This window comes from Mytilus galloprovincialis, chromosome 7 (genome assembly GCF_965363235.1).
Source record: "Mytilus galloprovincialis chromosome 7, xbMytGall1.hap1.1, whole genome shotgun sequence".
NCBI lineage: Eukaryota > Metazoa > Mollusca > Bivalvia > Mytilida > Mytilidae > Mytilus > Mytilus galloprovincialis.
Window position 1 is genome coordinate 76,307,927 of NC_134844.1, and position 21,619 is coordinate 76,329,545.

The following is a 21,619-nucleotide window of genomic DNA, read 5'->3' on the forward strand; positions in this document are numbered from 1 at the left end:
GGAACCTTCTATGTGCCACCTAAAAATAATAATGAAATATGGACAAAAATTGAAAGTTATATTGAGTCTGCCGTAAATGATGTAAAATGTGACCGAATTTTTGTAACGGGAGATTTTAACGAGAACTTGCTAAATGGTGCTAAGTCCAAAATACATAATATTTGTACAAATTACAGTTTAGAGCAACTTATTGAAGATCCAACTCATTTTACGGAACAGTCGTCGTCGCTAATTGATTTAATTATAACTGATAATTCCGATTTTGTACCGTATTGTGGAGTCGGGCCACCACTTTTAGACCAAATAATATATCACTGTCCAATAATGGGGTTTATTAATGCACAAAAACCTGCTTGTTTGTTTTTTAAAAGAAAAATATGGTTATATAAGCAAGGTGATTTTGATGAATATATAGACGCATATTGACCAACACCAACTGGGATATAATATTTGCTCTAAATGATGTTGATAAAATTAATTCAGAAATTTCAAATCGTATCCTTGATGCAGCTGAAATTTCCATACCCAATAGAATCGTAACTATTCGGAAAACTGACCCTATTTGGTTAAATAACGATGTAAGAAAACTCATGAGAAAGAAAAACCGTTTACACTCAAAAGTTAAGCGGTTTAATCGACCCGCCGATTGGAATAAATTTAGACAAAATAGAAATAAAGTGACCACTTCAATAAGACAAGCTCGCGAACAATATCAAAATAATCTTATACAAATAGTAACATATCGGCAAGAACTTGGTGAAAAACTTGTAACCAAATTTCTGGTATTAAACCTACTCACTCGGGTATTCCTCCCCTGCTTAAGGATGATTACTTAATATTTAATGATATTGATAAAGCACATGAATCTAATAACTTTTTTACGATGCAGACAAACATAGATAATCCCGATGCTGTTATTCCTGACTTAACCGTTCCAGACTATACACTAAGTGACATTACACACGACAGTGAGGTAGAAGATGTTCTAAAGATTTAAATCCAAATAAGGCCCCGGGTCCAGACTTGATAAGTCCAATATTATTAAAAGAGGCTGTATCACAGCTAAAATTCCCTCTTTGTAAACTTTTTAATTTATCTTTATCTAAAGCATATTGCCGGCAGATTGGAAAAAAGCAAATGTATAACTCCTGTTTTTTAAGAGTAACAATTATTGTAATGAGGTAAAAAATTACAGACCAATCTCGTTGTTAGGTATATTATCAAAGTGCATAAAGCGATGTGTCTATAAACATGTACACAAATTTCTAATTGAAAATATTATAATCACCCCTTAACAATCTCACAAAAACAGAAACCATGATTGTTTCAAGAAAATCAATAAAACCAAGTCATCCGATCTTAAAAATGAATGATACTGATATTCAAGAAGTGTCTACTCATAAACATTTAGGTATTATTTTTTCAAATAATGGGTTATGGAATATTTATATTGAATATATAGTTAAACGTGCATATAATAGAATAAATATCCTTAGAAAGATTAGTTTTATACTGAACAGATTCACTTTAGAAAAAATGTATTTTTCATATATTCGACCAATATTAGAGTACGGGGGTGTCCTTTGGGATAATCAAACACAATATTTGATTAATAAAGTGGAAAATGTTCAAATTGAAGCTATGAGAATTGTAACAGGTGGGAATAAATTAACTTTTATTTGGATCACAAGCTCTAAATTTAGACCAAAATAAAGATATTTTTGGAAAAGTACAAAAATTCTTACTAAAGTGCAAAAGATTTACAAGATAAATTGTTATTCACTATTTTCACTAAGTGGCATTTCATCTAAACATGTGTATATTATTTCAGTGTAGTTTTCTTTTTTCTTTTTTTTAACTTTTTTTTCTTCTTTTGTTGTATTTAATTTCATTATTTTAAAATTAAGTTTTTTTCTCCGTTCTTTTTCAGTTATATAGTTACTTATTTATTCTTGTTCCATATCATTGTAGGGAAAACGGTACTATTTATTCTGCCATAGGCGACAATGTTAACATTTTCTAAATTTACCACTTTTTAAGATAAAAACCTGGATAAAACAGTTATATGTTGTGTTAGTACTTTATTACTCTGTTTTAAAAATTAAAGCCAAATAGTATCATGACCAACTTCCAACGGAGCTTGTTTATGTTATCCATGCCCACCATCATTTTGCACCAAATTTATGAAAGTCTTTTCGAATAATTCTCTACAAAATATTTCAATAGGTTTTAAAATTCATATTGTAAATATACACACTGCAGTTATTCATAGATAAATAAAAAATATATTGTACCCTTACATCCAATCACAGCGCTCCTAATTTGACTTCCTTCACCTGCCTTGGGTACACAAAAGGCCAACCTAATGCTGGGAAAATTAAATACTACCGTTTTCCCTATACTGTGACATAAAGATATAAAGAATTCTTATGACATTATTAATGCAATACTGGGCTATTGTGAAGACCTTGGCTATAATAAATACTTGTATGTCCCCAGTACTTAAAGAAACATAGATCATTTTATGTCCCCACCCCTACATGCTGGTTTACCTCATTCTCTACTTCTTTCAGAAAAGCCTCAATAAACAACCTGTATCCAATCATATCTTATCTTATTTAAAAAGAATGATAAATAGTTCCATTTAAACAGATAAAATGGACAGTTCCATTCAATTTGTATTCATTTTATCAAAAATTTACAAGAAATACACAAATTCAAGATTTTTCATACTAATCTCCATTCCATGCTTTAGTATATGCCATATTGTGGTTAAAAATTTTAGAGCTTGTTACAAAATCTATTATTCTGTCTTGAGATGATGAAAACAAAGATATTAGACACTTTAAACTTTAAATATGCAAACTACTCAGCTGTAAAGTTGCCTTTGTTGCCTGTATTAATCAATGTAAAAAGCTGAATTATGTCCCTTGGGAGTATTAATTTCCAACAAAAGTCCTTTCAAACAGTAGGAAATGAAAAATTATTTATGTCTGATATAATAAAAGAAAGAAACTACAAAATGAAGCACTTTTGAAATATTTGCTGCATGCATTATCAAGAATGTGAACAATTCTTTACACAGGAGAGTATAAATTCTATGTAAATTTAGCCTCAAGTGGGCCTCTTTTTTTCTTAGATGAACAATTCTAACACTGAAAATGCTTTCAATGTGACCAAATATTGCCTAATTCCATAAACAGTACAAACTAAACCAGGCAATTTCCCATTTTAATAGATAATGTTTACAGAAATACCCAAGTTATACATTTAGGGAATTACACAGGAAAAAAGGCAAACCTTTCAGTAAAACATATTTGTCCCGACTTGAATTCTGGTGTTTCCAATTGAAAAAATCATTGCGAAAGGTGAAATCAAATACAAAAGAACTATAATATGGTGCATTTTACACAATATAGTTAATATTGACATCCTAGAATAAAGTTTTATACCATTACCAATCAATTTGACCTATCATGATGACTCAGCACTTTTCTCAACACAGTATTGTTCTCAGTGAAAAATTTCTATTCTTTGTGATAAAAATCAAATGTACTAATCAAAAGCTTCAAAATAGTATAAAAGAATTGAAGTTTGAGTGACTTTTATTTCCCTTGCTATCTTCAGTATAGGGAAAACGGTACTATTTATTCTGCCATAGGCGACAATGTTAACATTTTCTAAATTTACCACTTTTTAAGATAAAAACCTGGATAAAACAGTTATATGTTGTGTTAGTACTTTATTACTCTGTTTTAAAAATTAAAGCCAAATAGTATCATGACCAACTTCCAACGGAGCTTGTTTATGTTATCCATGCCCACCATCATTTTGCACCAAATTTATGAAAGTCTTTTCGAATAATTCTCTACAAAATATTTCAATAGGTTTTAAAATTCATATTGTAAATATACACACTGCAGTTATTCATAGATAAATAAAAAATATATTGTACCCTTATATCCAATCACAGCGCTCCTAATTTGACTTCCTTCACCTGCCTTGGGTACACAAAAGGCCAACCTAATGCTGGGAAAATTAAATACTACCGTTTTCCCTGTAAAATTGCATGCTATTTTTATGTAATAGTTAACTGGGGTTGGTATTTCAAGGATACGGATTAATATAAACTATATATAGCTTCTTTCCAAATCCTGTTATTATTGTGTATTTTGTATGATTATATATTTGTATTGATGATGAATAAATATGTTGAAACTAAACATGGTAGATATATTTTCAATATTATAAATGTGTACGTTTTGTTTTGGTTTTTAAATACATATAAGAATCATGTTATAAAAAATATCGCCAAACTTGTTTATGAGCAGTATACACTTACTTTAAATACGTTAACTTTATTCTTCGACAAAAAGTACTTTGATCCTATTAATGATTTATCAGCCTTCTTTCGATACGTTACAGCGTCCAGGGCCAACTGCATAATGATTATACCCTGTTTTGTTGAGTTTATTTCCCATCGAATGTAATGTTTGTAATGGAAAGTTCAACATGATAATACGATAACTCTGCTGTTTGCCTGTTGGTCCCGATATTATAACTTTGGTACTGGCATGCATTTACGAACATTGTTTTTGATTTCAACCTACTTTTATAACTGTTTGAAATAAATTTTGATTAAGGAATATATTACTGTCATGCAAAACTCTGGTAGTTTATCTGGATTTGGTTGTACTTTATGTCCATTTTTGGTTTTTCTTGTTGACATTCAGGCCAATAACGTCAGTAAACTTAATGAATATTTTTTTTCTTTTATAGAACGACAAATAGTGAAATTAGGAAATCATGTATACAACGTTGAACTGCGTTTAAATGAAGCGATAAAAACACGAAATAGAAATTGTTGTTTTCAGGGAATTATATGCTGTACTAAAAGTAAGTATCCACACATTTGACAGAACTCATTAAGTAAAAACATTGATCATTAATGAACATTCTTTCCATTAATTACTCTCATATATTATGACAACGTTTCATTATAATTTCAAGATTGTCATACAGTGGAACAAAAGTATGGAGTGCTTTTCCTTATACAATTAAAAAAATCAAAACAATATTAGAATTAGAAATAATTACAAATCTATGAACTTTTAACATTACCATGGTATTTGTATTGTTATGCCATAAAATGATAGTTTCTTGTTTTTAAATTGTATCTTCATTTGTCATTATTATTGATTTTTAAATTATTTTTTTAATGTAATTTTTTTTTGTAAGACAGCCTTATTGAAAATTGATGTAATCCAAATGAGTTACTCTCTCTAAATAAAGATATTATTATCATTATTATCATCATTATCATTACATTGAGAAAGAGGGACGAAAGATACCAAAGGGACAGTCAAACTCATACATGTAAATCTAAAACAAACTGACAACGCCAAGGCTAAACATGAAAAAGACAAACAAACAACAGCACACATGACACAACATAGAAAACTAAAGAATAAACAACACGAACCCCACAAAAAAACTAGGGGTATTCTGGGGGGCTGGAAGGGTAAGCAGCTCCTGCTCCAAATGTGGCACCCATCCTGTTGCTTATGTGATAACAAATCCGGTAAATAGTCTTAGTCGGTAGGTTACATTCATGAACTGGAAGGAGATTGTAGTTACGACGTAAGGAACATATCCGATATCATTTGTGAAACGGTTATTCCATAACGGTCAACCAACTCCTGATGGCGTCCGTAAAATTTACGAAGGGATGATTTCAACTTCACCATTTGGAACTCTTGGTTTAATAGCTTCCTTGTGAGCAGCAACCCTCTATCAAGAAAAACATGATAGGAAATGCAAACATGGGAATATCGTATCAATTGGGAGATGTATACCCCGTATGCAGGTGCTGCTGGAATGTTGCTACTTAGAAATGGAAAGTTCACAATTGGAAAGCTGAAATCATCTCTTTTGTCGTCGAGTTTTGTTTTCAACCGACCCTCATTGTCAATTTCTAGATGTAAGTCAAGATATGAGGCCGACTTAACTGTATCTGTAGTATCCTTTATCTCTAGCTTGATGGGATAGATGCGTTCCACATAGTCACCAAATTTTTAATTATTTAGTGAAAGAACATCATATATATAGCGGAAAGTAGAGTTAAAGGATAATGATAACTTCTTATCTTTCTTCATAAGACGTTCCTGCATGAAGTTAGCCTCATAATAATAAAGTAACAAGTCGGCAAGTAGAGGGGAACAGTTTGTTCCAATTGGAATGCCGACAGTCTGTTGAAAAACACGTCCTCCGAACGTAAAAAAGATGTTGTCAGTCAAGAAATCAAGCATCTTAATAATATCAGTTTCAGAAAATTTTTTGTTTGAATCAGAGTGATCCTTTACAAAGTAGGATTTATCCCTCCCTAAGACAAGATACTTGTATCTACGTTGACCATTCTTTTTAATGAAGAAAAGCAATACCAACTCTTTCAATTTGTCTTTTAGTTTGGAATGAGGAATACTAGTGTACAGAGTAGAAAAGTCAAATGTTTTAATGCTGTTACAAGATGAAAGAGAGTTAGATTGTATGTACTCTAAAAGATCTTTGGAATTTTTAAGTATCCACATCTGATTCACGCCCCCTCTAGAATAGGCAGATTCACAATAACTTTGAAGCCCATCTTTGATTGCTAATAAAATAGATGTTGATTATTTAAAAAGAAGTTTCGTGGAGCACTTGGAAGACCCAGCAATATACCGTTGTTTGTAAGGACACTTATGTAGTTTCGGTATCCAATACAGTGATGGAAGATCCATTTCTTCATCTTTGGTAGTAATTCCAAAGGAATACAGAACAGACCTATGATTATCAAGGATTTCCTCTTTGATAAGTGTCGTGAGGGTATATTTTGAGTTTCCAAGTGATTTGTCAATACCTAATTCGTTTATCAAGCAGTTAATGTAATGAGTTTTACACACAAAAACGATGTTGTTTGGGGCTTTATCTGAGGGGACAACAACATATTTGTCATGGAGGTAGGATAGGTGTTTTGCAACATTTGGGTCTTTAAAGATTGACGAAGCATGGGCATTGATAGAGCCATTCAGTTTCCTAATTCTGATTTGTATCAACGACCTCACTGCCTTAATCCATTCGGAAAGAGTGTCTACGTCTTCCTTGTCGCGCTTAGCCCATTGCCTGGCCTAATCCTCAACTGAATTTATCAAAATTTTAAAGTTGTATTTCCAATTGATGGGTTTAGGCTCACGATATTTCGGACCTTTAGATAACACATTTCGTAGAGAAATGTTATTAACAATGTTGAGGTCACCGGTAATAACGTGGCCAGCAGGATTATATGTGAATTGGGAACTAGCACAAGTGCAATCAGGAGGTTTAGACTTGAAGTTGTCAATATCGAGATCCTGCAAAACGTGTTTGTAATTGAAAATTTTAGTTGCAATAGGTTTGTATCTCTGAAAGACGATTATTATCTTTTATCATTAAAATAATCGAATCCAAGAGGTACTTGTGGATAAAAATCAATCATGTAACATACATTTCGTGTTAACTTTTTTAGTTATAAGTTAGTATAGATGATATTGGATATGTTCCTTACGTTGTAATTACAATCCCATTTCCCCTTCATGAATGTGACCTACCGAATTAGACAATTTACCGGATTTCTTATAACATGAGCAACACGACGGGTGTCACATGTGGAGCAGGATCGGCTTACCCTTCAGGAGCACCTGAGATCACCCCTACTTTTTGTTGGGGTTCGTGTCGCTTATTCTTTAGTTTTCTATGTTGTTACATGTATACTATTGTTTGTTTTTGTTTTCATTTTTAGCCATGGCGTTGTCAGTTTATTTTCGATATGTGAGTTTAACTGTCCCTCCGGTATCTTTCGTCCGTCTTTGAGTAAATTAACTGTTAACAAAACTTTATATTTTTGAAAAAACTAAGGCTTTTCTACCTCAGGAATAGATTCCGATAGCTGTATTCGACAAACCTTTTAGGAATTTTTGTTATCAATGCTCTTCAACTTTGTACTCTATTTGGCCTTTTTAACATTTTTTATTCGAGCGTCACTGACAAGTCTTTTTAGACGAAACGCGCGTCTGGCGTAAATATTGATCCTGGTATCTATGATGAGTTTATTAGTACATACATTCTAAACTAACTAATAAAGATTATTAACCAATGCAGCTGAGGGCTGTCCCCTGGTTTTGGATTGTCCGGCTGCATTGAAGATCTGTTGGTGGCCTTTGACTGTTTTCTGATCATTGTTCGTTTTTCTCTCAGTCTTTAACACATTCCCTGATTCCATTCTTAATATTAGAAAGGAATAATGGAAGGAGGTGAAGTTTTAAGTAGTTTCTATGCCGTTTTTATCTAAAAAAAACCCAAATTAATCTGATGTTGTTCTTGATTGTAGATTACCAACCAGACGACGACAAAGAACGATTAACTACTTCTGATGACAGTAAGTGCGAAAGTTTGATGATTTGTTAAGCATTTTAGTCGTCTGCTGTCTATTTTTTTCTCGTAATCAACTGATTACATGTCATCAAGCCTGATTAATCTATAGTATATAATGCGTGTTTATATTCTCCTTTTGTTTAGACATATCTATTTATAGTGGATTGAGAAACAAGTTAATACAACTTGTAGAGGCATTTGTCTGCTCTATTTCGAAATGTACAAGGGTGTCTTTTACAAGCAAGAGTTATTTCTCTCGTAACACGGGTCAGCCATTTATCGTCTCCTTCTGGTAGACTATCATCGTTTCGAAAGACCATACTCGCAAATTGTGTCAAGGGACAGCCACAAATTAAGTCCCTGAATTTTTTCCTCGAAACGGGGATCGAACCAGGAACCTTTGTGTTTGCAGCCTGATGCTCTACCATTTCCGCTCGGCTCTCTATTCTCCTTTACGCATGCAACCTGAGCAACAAGAACCCTATCAAAATCTTTGTGTAATATCAGTGTTCCTGAAGGTAAGAAGATCCTGCTCCACACGTAGCTTTTCTTAAAGATATCGAACTACTTCAGAGTACTCATGGATTATAGGATACTCCTTATCAGAATACATGTCCCTTTGAGACTATTTCAACCTATTTATATTTTCGCTTAAAGTTTTTATCTAAAACACGAAAATAAACATATTTTGATCGAATCAAATAGAGAAAGAGTTTTTACAGTTTTGTCGGTTTTTTTTGTCAAATACTAGTGGCACAAAAGTCTATAAATCAGCAAAACATGACCTTTCAACTGATCGTCGAATATTTTAAATGTGTTTAACCTATGGTTCATTTCATTACAAATCCATCTTTTCGCTCCATTAAGGATCTATAACAGACTTGTTTATTCTTTCGATTTTAATTTTGTAAATAAAATTACGAAAAAGAGTAATTTCAACATCCAAAATTGCGAAAAAAATAACTAAATTTGTTTCATATCGACTCCTATCAAGTACAACAGACAGGATAAAAAATGCAAAAGACTGACACAATCAGACGATGAATTATTTTGTGAGTTTTTTGTTTTTGTTAGGTATTTTATCGTTTAAACTATAATACTGAGAATAAAATTATCAACATAACAACCGATCTACAAAAATGCGTATGAACGCCACAGTCTGACTCCTCATAGAATCATTGGCCTTCATTATCAAGTTAAGACCAAATAAAGGATTTTTCTAAAAGAAAAGTAAAATTAAACATAAATTTACGAAAACGAATATAAGTTCGTTTTGCTGTGTGTTTGTTTGTGTTTATAAAAAAGAAGATGTGGTATAATTGCCAATGAGACAACTGTCCACAAGAGACCAAAATGGCACAGACATTAACAAAATAGGTCACCGTACAGCCTGTTGTGTAAAGTAGATAAAATGCGTTGTGTATAGATCGTGTTTATTCTAACGTCTAGCCATTGCTATATAAGTAACGTCATAATTACATAAGTCAAGTAGCAACGTTAACATGTATATATTCGCGCTAAATTCCCGACATTCTCGGGGCCGGCAAAAGTTAAAATATGAAATTATTATTTACTTTAAATGTCAATCGAATAGATATTTCTGAAAATTAAATAATTAAAATGTCTTTCTAAAACAAATTCAAATAATTCACTTATTAAATTCACTTTTAACGAAGTCTTTCACTTTTAACGAAGTCTATCACTTTTGGGTAGTCCATTTCTTGATGTTCTCTCGAGCTCGGACAGATGCCTCTCGTTTTGGTAGAACTCTTGTCAATCTCTCTGTTGAAGAATCGTCATTGTTGTCATCTAAGTTGTTAATGTTTGTTCGGATTTCGAGCGGGTACAGTTTTACTATAGGACGCGAAGTACGTCCTGCACTAGTTCGTATTATAGCTGCTCGTGTAAAACCATCGTTTCCGGTGATCAATTCATCAACAACGGCAATGTTCCATCGGTTTTTCGGTAATTTATCATCTTGGACTTGCACTACATCTCCAACTTGTATAGTTTGTAAGTTGTTTCCTGTTTGGCGATGAAACTCTCTAAGAGTCGTTATGTACTCGGATTTCCACCGGTTCCAAAAATGCTCCATTAAACTCGACTGTTTATTCAAATGTTTATGCAGTTCTTGTTTTCCACTATTCACGGCAATGTATTCAATATTCGGTTGTGGATACGGCGTTAAAGTTATTCTTCTTCCGTACAGTAAGTGTGACGGAGTTAACGGCTCCTCGTCTTCAATATCCGGTGATACGTAGGTCAATGGTCTATCATTAATGATGGCTTCTATTTCTGTCAGAATTGTTTGAAGTGTATCCATGGTAACGTAAGATCTGCCTAATGTTTTCTTCAAACAAGTTTTTGTAATTCCTATAAAGCGTTCCCACCATCCACCATACCAGGGCGCTCTTTTCGGTATGAATCTCCAAGTTGTTCCATATGTTGACAACGTATCGTTTAGCGATGGTGATTGGGTTAATTTCTTTAATGTTTCCGAGGCGGCTAAATATGTCGAGGCGTTATCCGATATCATGGTGTGTGGTCTAGATTTACGACTAGCGAATCTTCTAAAGGCTTGTAAAAATGATTTTTCTGATAAGTCCGGTACAACTTCCAGATGTACGGCTCTCGTTGAAGCACAAGTGAATAGGCATATAAAAACCTTGTTTTCAGTATCATGTGTATCTCTAATGTACAGCGCTCCGGTAAAGTCTACGCCGGTAATTGTAAAAGGCGGTGCTTCAAGTAATCGAACTTTTGGCAGTGGCGGAGGATCGGGTGCTGTATATGGTTTACTGTTGATTTTTCGACAAATTACGCAATTTCGCAAAATTCCTCTTACGTATTGGCGAATTCGGGGTATCCAGTAAGTTTGTCGTATCTGAGTCACTGTTGATAAAACTCCTGAGTGTTTCATGTACTTGTGTATATCAAGAACAACTAATTTCGTAAAATGATGACTTCTAGGTAATAAATAAGGAAATTTCGTATTTTCGCAAACAGGTGCGTTATGAATTCTCCCTCCACAGCAAATTGCGTCTTTGTTATTCAGGTACAATCTTAGTTGTCTAACTAAAACAGTAGGTTTAGTATCCTTTAATTTCAAGTGTAACATTTCGTCCTTAAATGAAGTTCTTTGGCAATTTAATATCCAACACTCTGTTGCATCCTGCAATTCCTCTCTTGAAACGTATTTCGCCTTATTTCTCTGTAATATTGGCGAACGGCAATTTCGTATAAATCTTAATAGATAAGCTGTTATTCGTAGTAATTTTGATAATGTACTATATCTAGTAATTTGCACAATTTGGTGTATTCCTTGTTGATCATCTATTTCTTTGTCCGCTGTACTTGAATCTTCTATATCTGTACTGGTAAGTAGTACTGTTGTGTCATTTGGTTTCCATGACGGCCATTTTGATGCATCAGAGATCCATTCGGGTCCGTTGAACCATAGTGTATTCTGTTCAAACTGTGACGCGCTGAGTCCTCTAGTAAGAAGGTCAGCTGGATTATCTTTCGTTGGGCAATATCTCCATTCTTGTGTATTGGTCAATTTGCGTATTTCCGTTACTCTATTTCGTATGAACCTTTTTAATTGCTTTGAAGTTGATAACCACTGTAGTACTATCTGACTGTCTGACCAAAACGTTATGTTTTCTATGTGTAGAACTGATTTTACGTGATCGGCTAGTCGTGCATCAATCAATGCGGCCATTAATTCCAGCTGTGGTAGTGTCAGTTGCTTAAGTGGTGCTACTCTATTCTTTGCAATAACTAAAGATGACTCATGATGGTTACATATGTAAACACTTGCTCCGTATGCAGTTGTACTAGCGTCTACAAAAACATGAAGTTGGGTTTTCTGATTTGGTAAATTGGGAAAATACGGTCTTTTCAATTCTGTATAAGTCGTTTTCTCCAAATCCTTGGCTAAATTTTTCCATGGTCACGGCACCATAAATGTTGTCTGTATTTCTAATGGTAGTGGTTCATCCCATCCGTACTTCTGTTCCCACAATGTCTGCATTAAAATTTTTGCTCGTACGGATACAGGGCTAAGTAATCCTAGCGGATCGTAAATACGTGACGACTGTTTAAGAATTTCACGTTTCGTAATATTTGGTAGTTCAATATCAAATAAGTCGACTATTTGAAAAGTGATCGTATCTTTAACTGTATCCCATTTCAGTCCAAGTATTTTGACAAAAGTTTCTTTTTCGCATACGTCATGTTGTTTGGCTAAATCTGTAAGTTTTGAGCAATTTGAACTCCATGAACGAAGGTTGAATCCAGCATCCGACATCAATGATCTGGCTTGTACAAAATACTTTGCGGCGTCATCTTCATTTTCCAAACTGGACAAAATATTATCCACGTAAAGGTCATTCTTCATCATTGCTGATACATTTGTGTTGCATGCATCCAAGTGTTTAAGTAGTGTTGCATTAAGGATGAACGGTGAACTTGTTGCACCAAACAAAATAGATTTAAATCGATATGTTGTAAGAGTACTGCTGGGATTATCTGTGTCGCTCAACCAAAAAAAGCGTGTAAAATCTCGATCTTTCTCATCTAATCCGATATGTAAGAAAGCCTTTTCAATGTCCGTGCTTATTGCGTACTTCTTGGTTCTAAATCCCATTAATATTTTTGTCAAGTCGTTCAAATCTGGCGGGGTTGACATTAGGCAGTCATTCAAACTTGCGTGATCTGGCGATTTTTTACAGCTACAGTCGTACACTATACGAATTGGTGTTGTTGTTGAATCCTTTTTTACGGCATGGTGTGGTATATAGTGAGTGCTTTTACCATTGTCGTTTTCATCGTTTACCTTCTCTATGAACCCTCTCTTCATTTGGTCTTCAATAATTTCTGAATATTTTCTAAGTAAATGTGGTTCACGACTTAGTCTTCTAATTGTGCTTTCTGTCCTTGTTTTAGCGATCATGATGTTGGAAGGTAAGTCCGGATGATCCAGTTTCCATGGCAACTTGGCAGAATAACGTTCGTTTTCAAATTTGATACAGTCCTGTTGATAAGTCTTTACAAAACTCTCCTCATCGTCCTGTTGTGGTAAACGTATTCCTAACGATTCTAGATTCCAGAATTTTTCGATCTCGCTTTCCTCTGCATGGTGTGAAGTAACATTCAAAAGAACTGATGAAGTTAATGATTTCTTTCCGTTTCTTATTACGGGTCCAGATAACAAGTAACCAATTTTTGATGCTACGGCTGTAGGTCCATTCCCTCTTATCACGTGATCTTGAACTATATCCCAATAGTAATCGGCTCCTATTAAGAGTGAAATTTCAAAGCTATCAGCGTTATTTGTCGGATGTGCGAGCTTTAAATCTTTCAAGTATGGCAAATTGCGTGTAAAGTATTTCGTCTGGTTTTGAAGTGGAACTGCAATATCTGGAACAATCAATGCATTAATGTTTACAATCTCACCTTTGTCAGTTTGTAGTTGAACGGTTGCTGTATCCAAATGGCGTATATTCTTTTCCTTGTCTCCAAAGGCTGACAGTTCAATTGTGTCCCTTCCGCTTGGTCTTATCTGTAATTTGTCTGCTATGCTCTGAGTGATGAATGAACGTTGGGCACCTTCGTCAAATAAAATACTAGCTTCTGTGATCTGTTTCCCGTATGATATTGGTGCGATAGCGGTTTTCAATAAAACACTTGTGTGTTGTGAGGTATACATTACTGCAGTTTCTGGTTCTTCTGTTTTTACCAAGCTTACAACGGTTGATTTCTCCTTGCTGTCCTGTCCTTTTCCATCTGTAGCTTGTTCCCCGCAAATACTGGTGTGATGTTTCTTGTTACATTTCTTACATCGGTTACGCGATTTACACTCGGCAACACCGTGGTTTCCTAGACAGTTGAAACATTTTTTCTTTTGCTTTACGATGTTCAGTCTTTCATTCACGTCAGAAATTATCGTGCAATCTCCCGGAAAATGTACACCAGTGCAGTAGATGCATGGACGTTTTTTGTCATTGAAACGTGGATTGTTTGTATTGAAATTTCGTTGAGTTTTATTACGAGCTTCGGTCAGAAATGTTGCGGTAGTATGTAAACCTTCGCGGTCGGTAAATTGTCCCGCTTCAAGAATTCTCGCTTCTTTTGTGATGGCTTTTCTGAGGTTGTTTAGAGTTATATGATCGCTATCATATTCACGGGCAATACTTTTTCTCGTTTCTACTGGTAGTTTACTAATAATTATGGGTACTAATAGCGCGCCATACATTTCTTGTGTTTGACCCAAACATTCAAGACCTCTTACGTACGTTTCTAGGTGGTCTCCGTACCTCCTTAGGCTGTTTAAATCATTTGACGGTGAAGGAAGATCCATTAAAGCTTTCATGTAGGCATGAATAATCTTTTGAGGCGATCCAAAACGCTCTTTGAGCAAATTAACGGTAGTGGTGTAATTGGCATTTGTCAGTGCGAAACCTTCAATAGTTTGGGCGGCATGGCCATGGAGTTGGGCCTTCAAGTAACTAAATTTCTGTATCTCGGTCAAAGTACTGTTGAAATGAATAGTTGATTCATAGGAATCCCAAAATGTTTGCCATTGTAAAATTTCCCCATCAAAGTGCGGTAAATCAAGTTTAGGTAATCTGTGATTTTGACTGCTATTTGATACTGAAGAAAAGCCTTGGTTGTACAAGTTATTTGTAGACTGCAAGTCACGATGGGTATTTTGCATGGAGCGAAAGTTATCAAAATTGGTTGGCTGTACATTAATTTCAGTTTCATTGCTGCGTATAACATTGGCATTGGTAAGCGATGAATTTGTGGGGTAAGATGGCATAAAACTATTTGCTTTTGGATCTAGAGACGTTGATGCGACATTTTGAGAAATAAAATCAGAATATATTTTTCTAATTTTCCGAAGTTTGGACTCTAAATTAAACATATACTCATCAGACTCTTGAATTTCCTCTTCTACATCCTCCTCCGACGTTAAATCCAGTATCTTTTCATTCAAATCCACGATAGTCTTCTGTTTCTGTTCAACTGCATCCGAAATTAGTTTCACATCGTCTTTGTCTAAGTCCGAATTCTTTTCAATCTCATCGAATTTCTTGAATAACTTTGTAACTTGCCCTCTGTGTCCTCTACGTACTGCTTTTAACTTCGATTCCATTGTTTCCGACAGTCACGGCACCATAAATGTTGTGTAAAGTAGATAAAATGCGTTGTGTATAGATCGTGTTTATTCTAACGTCTAGCCATTGCTATATAAGTAACGTCATAATTACATAAGTCAAGTAGCAACGTTAACATGTATATATTCGCGCTAAATTCCCGACACAGCCTTCAACAATGAGTAAAGTCCATACCGCATAGTCAGCCATAAAAGTTCCCGGTATGACAATGTAAAACAATTCAAACGAGAAAATTAAGCCTTATCTATATAAAAAAAATGTTTTTCGACATTGCCTTCAGGTATTAGGGGAGTGTTGATATCTCACGAAACATGTAGGATTATCAGTGTATTTGTTAAAGACAAAAACATAAGAAATCATTTCACGGTAAAGCATGCTTATATATGTTATATAAAGTTTGATACCAAATTCAAGAGTTTCGTATTCGTAATTATTATGAATTAGACGGAATGTTTATAAATAGCCATTATATGTAAGCAACTGAGTAACAATGTCAAACGTATCTGTCCCAACAAACATGTCTGTTGCGTTCAAACATATAATAAAAAAAATTAATTTTGTCCGCTAAATCTAGTCCGCAGATTTGTTCATTTCCCTATCGTGTCCAACAATTACGTGATCATTTTGAAACACCGGAACGCCACAAAACTATTAGGGCTTTTACATGATACAAGATTTCTGTGACGTCATAATAATACGACCCATTTTTTTAATACAAATAGCTAGGTACAGAAGGTGATTTTCTTGCAAACTCAGTGTATATCTTTCTTTCCGTACGTTGCTTTTCGTACAGTGTATGCATTTTAGTGAGATATTTAACAAATTCAATGTTCGTCATATTGGGGCGTATTTCTGCTTTTTTCTACATAGAAGTATTAAACTTTGCTGCACATTTAATTATTTTTTCAAATGATCACAGTATGTCTATAAAAATTTCAGTAACTTCGGTTTTAACTTACAGCGCTCTCACAGGGGACGAACACACTGTTTTAAAAAGTTTAATTTCTCTGTGATCCCATGTGACATTTTCACGACTTAATGTCTCTGTTTATATTATTTCGACTTAGGGGAATGTATAAAATAACAACAACAATAAATTTAAAGTAAAAGGAACAGAAAGATCTTTAGAAATTTCAAAATTAACAGTTTATTCATATCAAACCAATGGAAAACAACTGTCATATTCCTGCATTGGTGTTTGCTTTTTCTTTTGTAGAATATGTTGGAATAAACCTCGCCCTAGTATGATAGACGCTTAGAAATCCATTATATTGCAGTATACGTTTCGTTGAATCATTTAAAGTTTGGTTAAGTTAACATGGTTTATTTGTATTCAATAAACTATTTACAGTATCAAACTATGCTGCTCAAGTATAGACAAGAGTAATTTACCAATATCTTAATCCCATGAATCAAATTAAATGATACAACTTTGACGAAGTAAAATAATGTCATTTGCTGATCAGACGACTATTACGGTTTCTTAAGATCTTTGACCCGATAAGTATGTTACTATTCCGTTGAGACACGTGCACATGTTAGTGGTCAATTAAATCGAGACACTGACCGTTAAACATATATGTAGACATCGAATTGAATTCAAAATATACTCGCATAGCTTTATTAGTAGTCTTTCATATGATCAAGACATAATCTTTCAATCGGTGTAATTGAAGTCTGGAGCTGGCATGTCAGTAAATGCTAGTAGTCCTACGTTAATTTATGTATCTGATTTGGACTTCTTTTAAAGTGAGTTTTACTGTGCGTAACACTGTGTTTGTTTTTCTTCATTGGCTAGAGGATTATAAAAGATGATTGAGAACTCGCTCAACATGTTCAATCCCGTCACATTTTAGCGCATGTCCAAAGTCAGGAGCCTATGGCCTTTGTTAGTCTTGAATTATTTTAATTTTAGTTCATATGAAGTTAAGTCTGACTTATTGCTTCACTGAAGTAGTACATACGTTTATTAAAGGACCAGCTAAAACCTACCTCCAAACATGTCCAAGTTTTGGATTTTTTCGCTGTGTTGAATACACATTGGTGGCCTCCGGTTGTTTTTGCTTTATAGGCGGGTTGTTGTCTCTTTGAAAAAATCTCCATTTCCATTCTCAATTTTATTTAGTGCCAAGAGCACATATTGTTAATGAATTTTGAGTGAATAGAATTATCAAAAGAAATGATTTGATTATGACCTCTACCTGTAAAGGGCATCGATTATAACAAGTGTGTCAAAATGAGTATCAGATTCCATACGATATAACAATTCTAAACAGAATCATGTGATAAATATTTGAGCTTATAATAAAAATAATTAAAAAATCAAACACGTATTCTAATACAATTCGTTTGTAGCATAATTCTCATTGAATGTTGACAAAAACCTTAAAGGGTTAGATTCCACGTCCTACCAGTTTGAAATTATGAAAAACACCATGATAGTAAATTTCGAATCTTTAACATTTTGTATGTAATTTCTCAAAAAATAAACAAGAGACCTACATTGTGTGCCTCGAATTCCTCATTTTGTCATTATAAGAACCATTAGGAAGCTAAGAAAATTATAAATACGTCCAGTGTTTATGTTTGATATCCGGAGTGTACATATGAAGAAACATTACTAAAATACAAAAGACGATGCAACAATTCAGCAGACTCTTCATTCGTGACCTTTTAAGCTAAAATATTTATTAAATGGAATTGATTATAGGTATTGAAACGGATATAACTGGATTGTTCATGTTGTTTGTTAAGCTTGGCCTTCGTTAAACTTGATTTCACTGTTGAAAAGTTGTTTACCTATTACCGCTATGCGTTGCTAGATAAACTCAATTTTCGACATCAAAATCTACGTTTTACAAAGTCCAAACTTAAAACATTATACAGTTGTCTCCTCAGTGAATATTGTTTCTTTATCTCTTGATAATTTTAAATATTTTTTGTAAGAATTTACTTTGTCATACTTTTAGACGAAACCTGTTACATTAAATGGAAAATAGAAACAACGGATGAGACGATAATTAAAGAAGTAGTAAATGAATTGGAAAAGGCGGCTGATTATATGGATGCACCTTTCGATATCAAATTTGTTCGAATGGGTTCCCTCATACTTGCCACTACAGTCAAAAGGTGTATCCTTCAAGACAACAAGGTTTTGCGACGTGCAGTGAAGATGTTTCTGAAGGAAATACTGTTTTTTGGCGAAATCGACACAACCATCAAAGCAGTGTTAAAAGTTGAAGCATATCAGTTGGATAAAGAGAAGTTTTGTAAGATTATTGTTTTGTTTGTGGGAGTGTTAGCTGACAAAATCATGTTCACCTGTTGCGCTAAAATTTTAATTATAGATTTATAGTTCACTGAAATGATGAATTAACTTTTTGTTTTGTCATGCGTCCGAGGCGATTTTCTTTGTTTTTGCTCAATCAGAAACGTAAATAAGCATGTTAAACGTATGTTTAAATTATTAAAAGGCAAATACAAACAATAAGCAACAATCACACTGGATATAATGTATCAGCATTTACAATGAATGAGTCTAGTGCACTTTCTTATAACTTAATTATTACAATAACCTCCCAAGGCATGTTCTATGATCCGACATAAACACAGATATAGAAATATATACACTGACAAGCACAAATGTTGGATAAAGTTGATTTTTTCTAGATCTGTTCTGATTCATTACTAATCGTATGATCCTTAAAAGTATCAGCAATATCAGACATATCAAACTCCAGAGAAAAATCCAGCCAGAAAATCTCTTATTAAATGGCAAAATTAAAAGCACATTAAACGATTTGTGCTTAGGGCACTATTCAAACTACTCAGAAGCCAACGAAAAGTATAAATGCATCTTGTGTTTTTGTTTGACATCGGGATTATAAACTGTTACGTCACATCATATAGCTGTCACGCGGTTAACTCAAAGTTAAGAGCAAAGTCGACAGTCCCAGTTCCTAAACGTAATACATATTCGTTTTTCTCACATGTTGTACTGGTAAATGATTCTCGTTTTTTTTATAATTACACTTTCGGAATAAAATAATTTCAGATTTGGAAAATGAGGATGATTCGCCTGGTCCCTCAGATGGATTTGAAAGGAATCCTTCTTTTGTAGAAGTTTCAGAATACAGCTCGAATGAATCGCTGCCAGTATCAAATAATGCCATCCGGTGTTATTATCGAAATATCCACGAGTTGAACCTTGAGTATGTTGAGTGTGCAGAAAGTCCAAAGCAGCTTGTATATGTATACAGTGGAGTCTCCGGTGTCTCCGCGGCCCGTGATATCGCGCATTAGCAGATTTTGTCATATCAACACAGTAACATAAACAAAATCGTTCTTGTTATTGTTTTAGCCTTCCGAATTGATAAAAAAGAATAAAATTGATAGGTTCAAGAGATAATTAATAACTGCAATCCAGTGATTTGCCATATTTGGCCAATTTCCATAAAAAAAATACATCATCAGATAACATTTGTTTTATTTAGTTCAAACTTATATCAGATTGAAATAATTTTTGCTCTGCATCCTTGACAATGTATTTGGTTCAAACTCAGCTATATTTCGTAGTATAAAATCTTTCCTTTATTTAAAATAAGCTATTTTTGGAAGGCATGCGTGAAATCACCGGACATTGGAGGAACTCTCAGAACAGGGGTTTCCCTTATTTTAGACACACATTACAAAAAATCTAGAGGATGAAACCATACAAACAGAAGATTTTTGAAATAAAAGTATGTTCTGAATGTGTTCACACAATATTATCCAATTATTGGTTTTATCAGTTGCATGAAGTGAAGTCACAAGTCTTAGGTGCGCGGATACACCGGACTGCACCGTATAAGTAAGCTGTATTACAGATTAATATATAACTGAAGCTGGGTTTGGAGATTATCGTACGGTAATAATTTTAATTCCCAAGGTGAAAAACAGTTCATAATACAACATGATGACAATATGTGGTGCTGAATCACAAGTATTATCACATTAACCAATTGTGTCTGTTTGTGTTAGACACCATCATTTGTTATTTCAATTAAACGATGCCAATCTATTATAGAAATTGGAGGTTTAGCAAGCTTCTAATCCACGTTAACACACAATTCTTGATAAAATTGATTGTACTTTATCTGGAAAATTGCTGTTGTTTTCTATCTGTTACGTTAACTAACATAGTACTAGTTTAAAGTTTAATTTTATTGACCCTTTTTCAATTTGCCTTAGAGTTCGCAATCTTTTTAATTGTTTCATTGCTTAATGACATATCCTCAACCCATTCTTCTCTTATTGATGAAGTGTTGACAAATATAGTATAATCATCAAAAAACACACACATAGAAATATCTTTAACAATTAAATGCATGCATTATTTTGTATGGCATTATATCTGTGGAAAACGTCTCTTTAAGAAACATTCCAAAAAATCAAAAATAGAGACGTGTCAAGGAGAGGGAATAAAATCATAAGTCTAACAAGGTCGGACAACGAACTGATTAAACAAGATCATACAAAAAGAAAGACAAAAGTTGATTACGGTTATTAGATAGTTCACGAATCAAAATTCAAATGTTTTTCGTCCACATGCATATGTTTTACATTGTATACGTCTTTCAATAAAGGATAATTAATGATGGCTCACTTAAATACGGCCTTATCAAATTATAGTAACAAATTGACATATCAAATCATTTGACCTAAGTTTAATGTCTAAATTTAAGAGAAGTTGATATAATCTGAATATAATCTGATGATACAATACATCTGTGTTTTTGTGATTATTTTACGTATGTGATGGAACAAACGCAGGTCCGTGACTGAATAATTCTAATGCAATTATTTTGTATCAATGTTTTTGATTGGATGACAGTTAGCGTAAAATTCTCTATCTCCTTGTCTGTAATTAAGGAAGCCGACAATTTGAAATCCTGAATGTATTGACATGTAACTTTTACAACGATAATCTAAAAAACTCACATGTTGCACCTACA

The 21,619-nt window shown here is 33.8% G+C and overlaps 1 long non-coding RNA gene across 1 annotated transcript; it reads left to right on the plus strand.

Moving 5' to 3' along the window:
* Nucleotides 1–4,788: 4,788 nt before the first annotated feature.
* LOC143083696 (uncharacterized) lies at nucleotides 4,789–20,042 on the plus strand. The gene is made up of 4 exons (XR_012980840.1): nucleotides 4,789–4,896; nucleotides 8,402–8,449; nucleotides 18,596–18,895; nucleotides 19,681–20,042. It is a non-coding gene; the product is annotated as an uncharacterized LOC143083696 (long non-coding RNA).
* The last annotated feature ends 1,577 nt before the right edge of the window (nucleotides 20,043–21,619 follow it).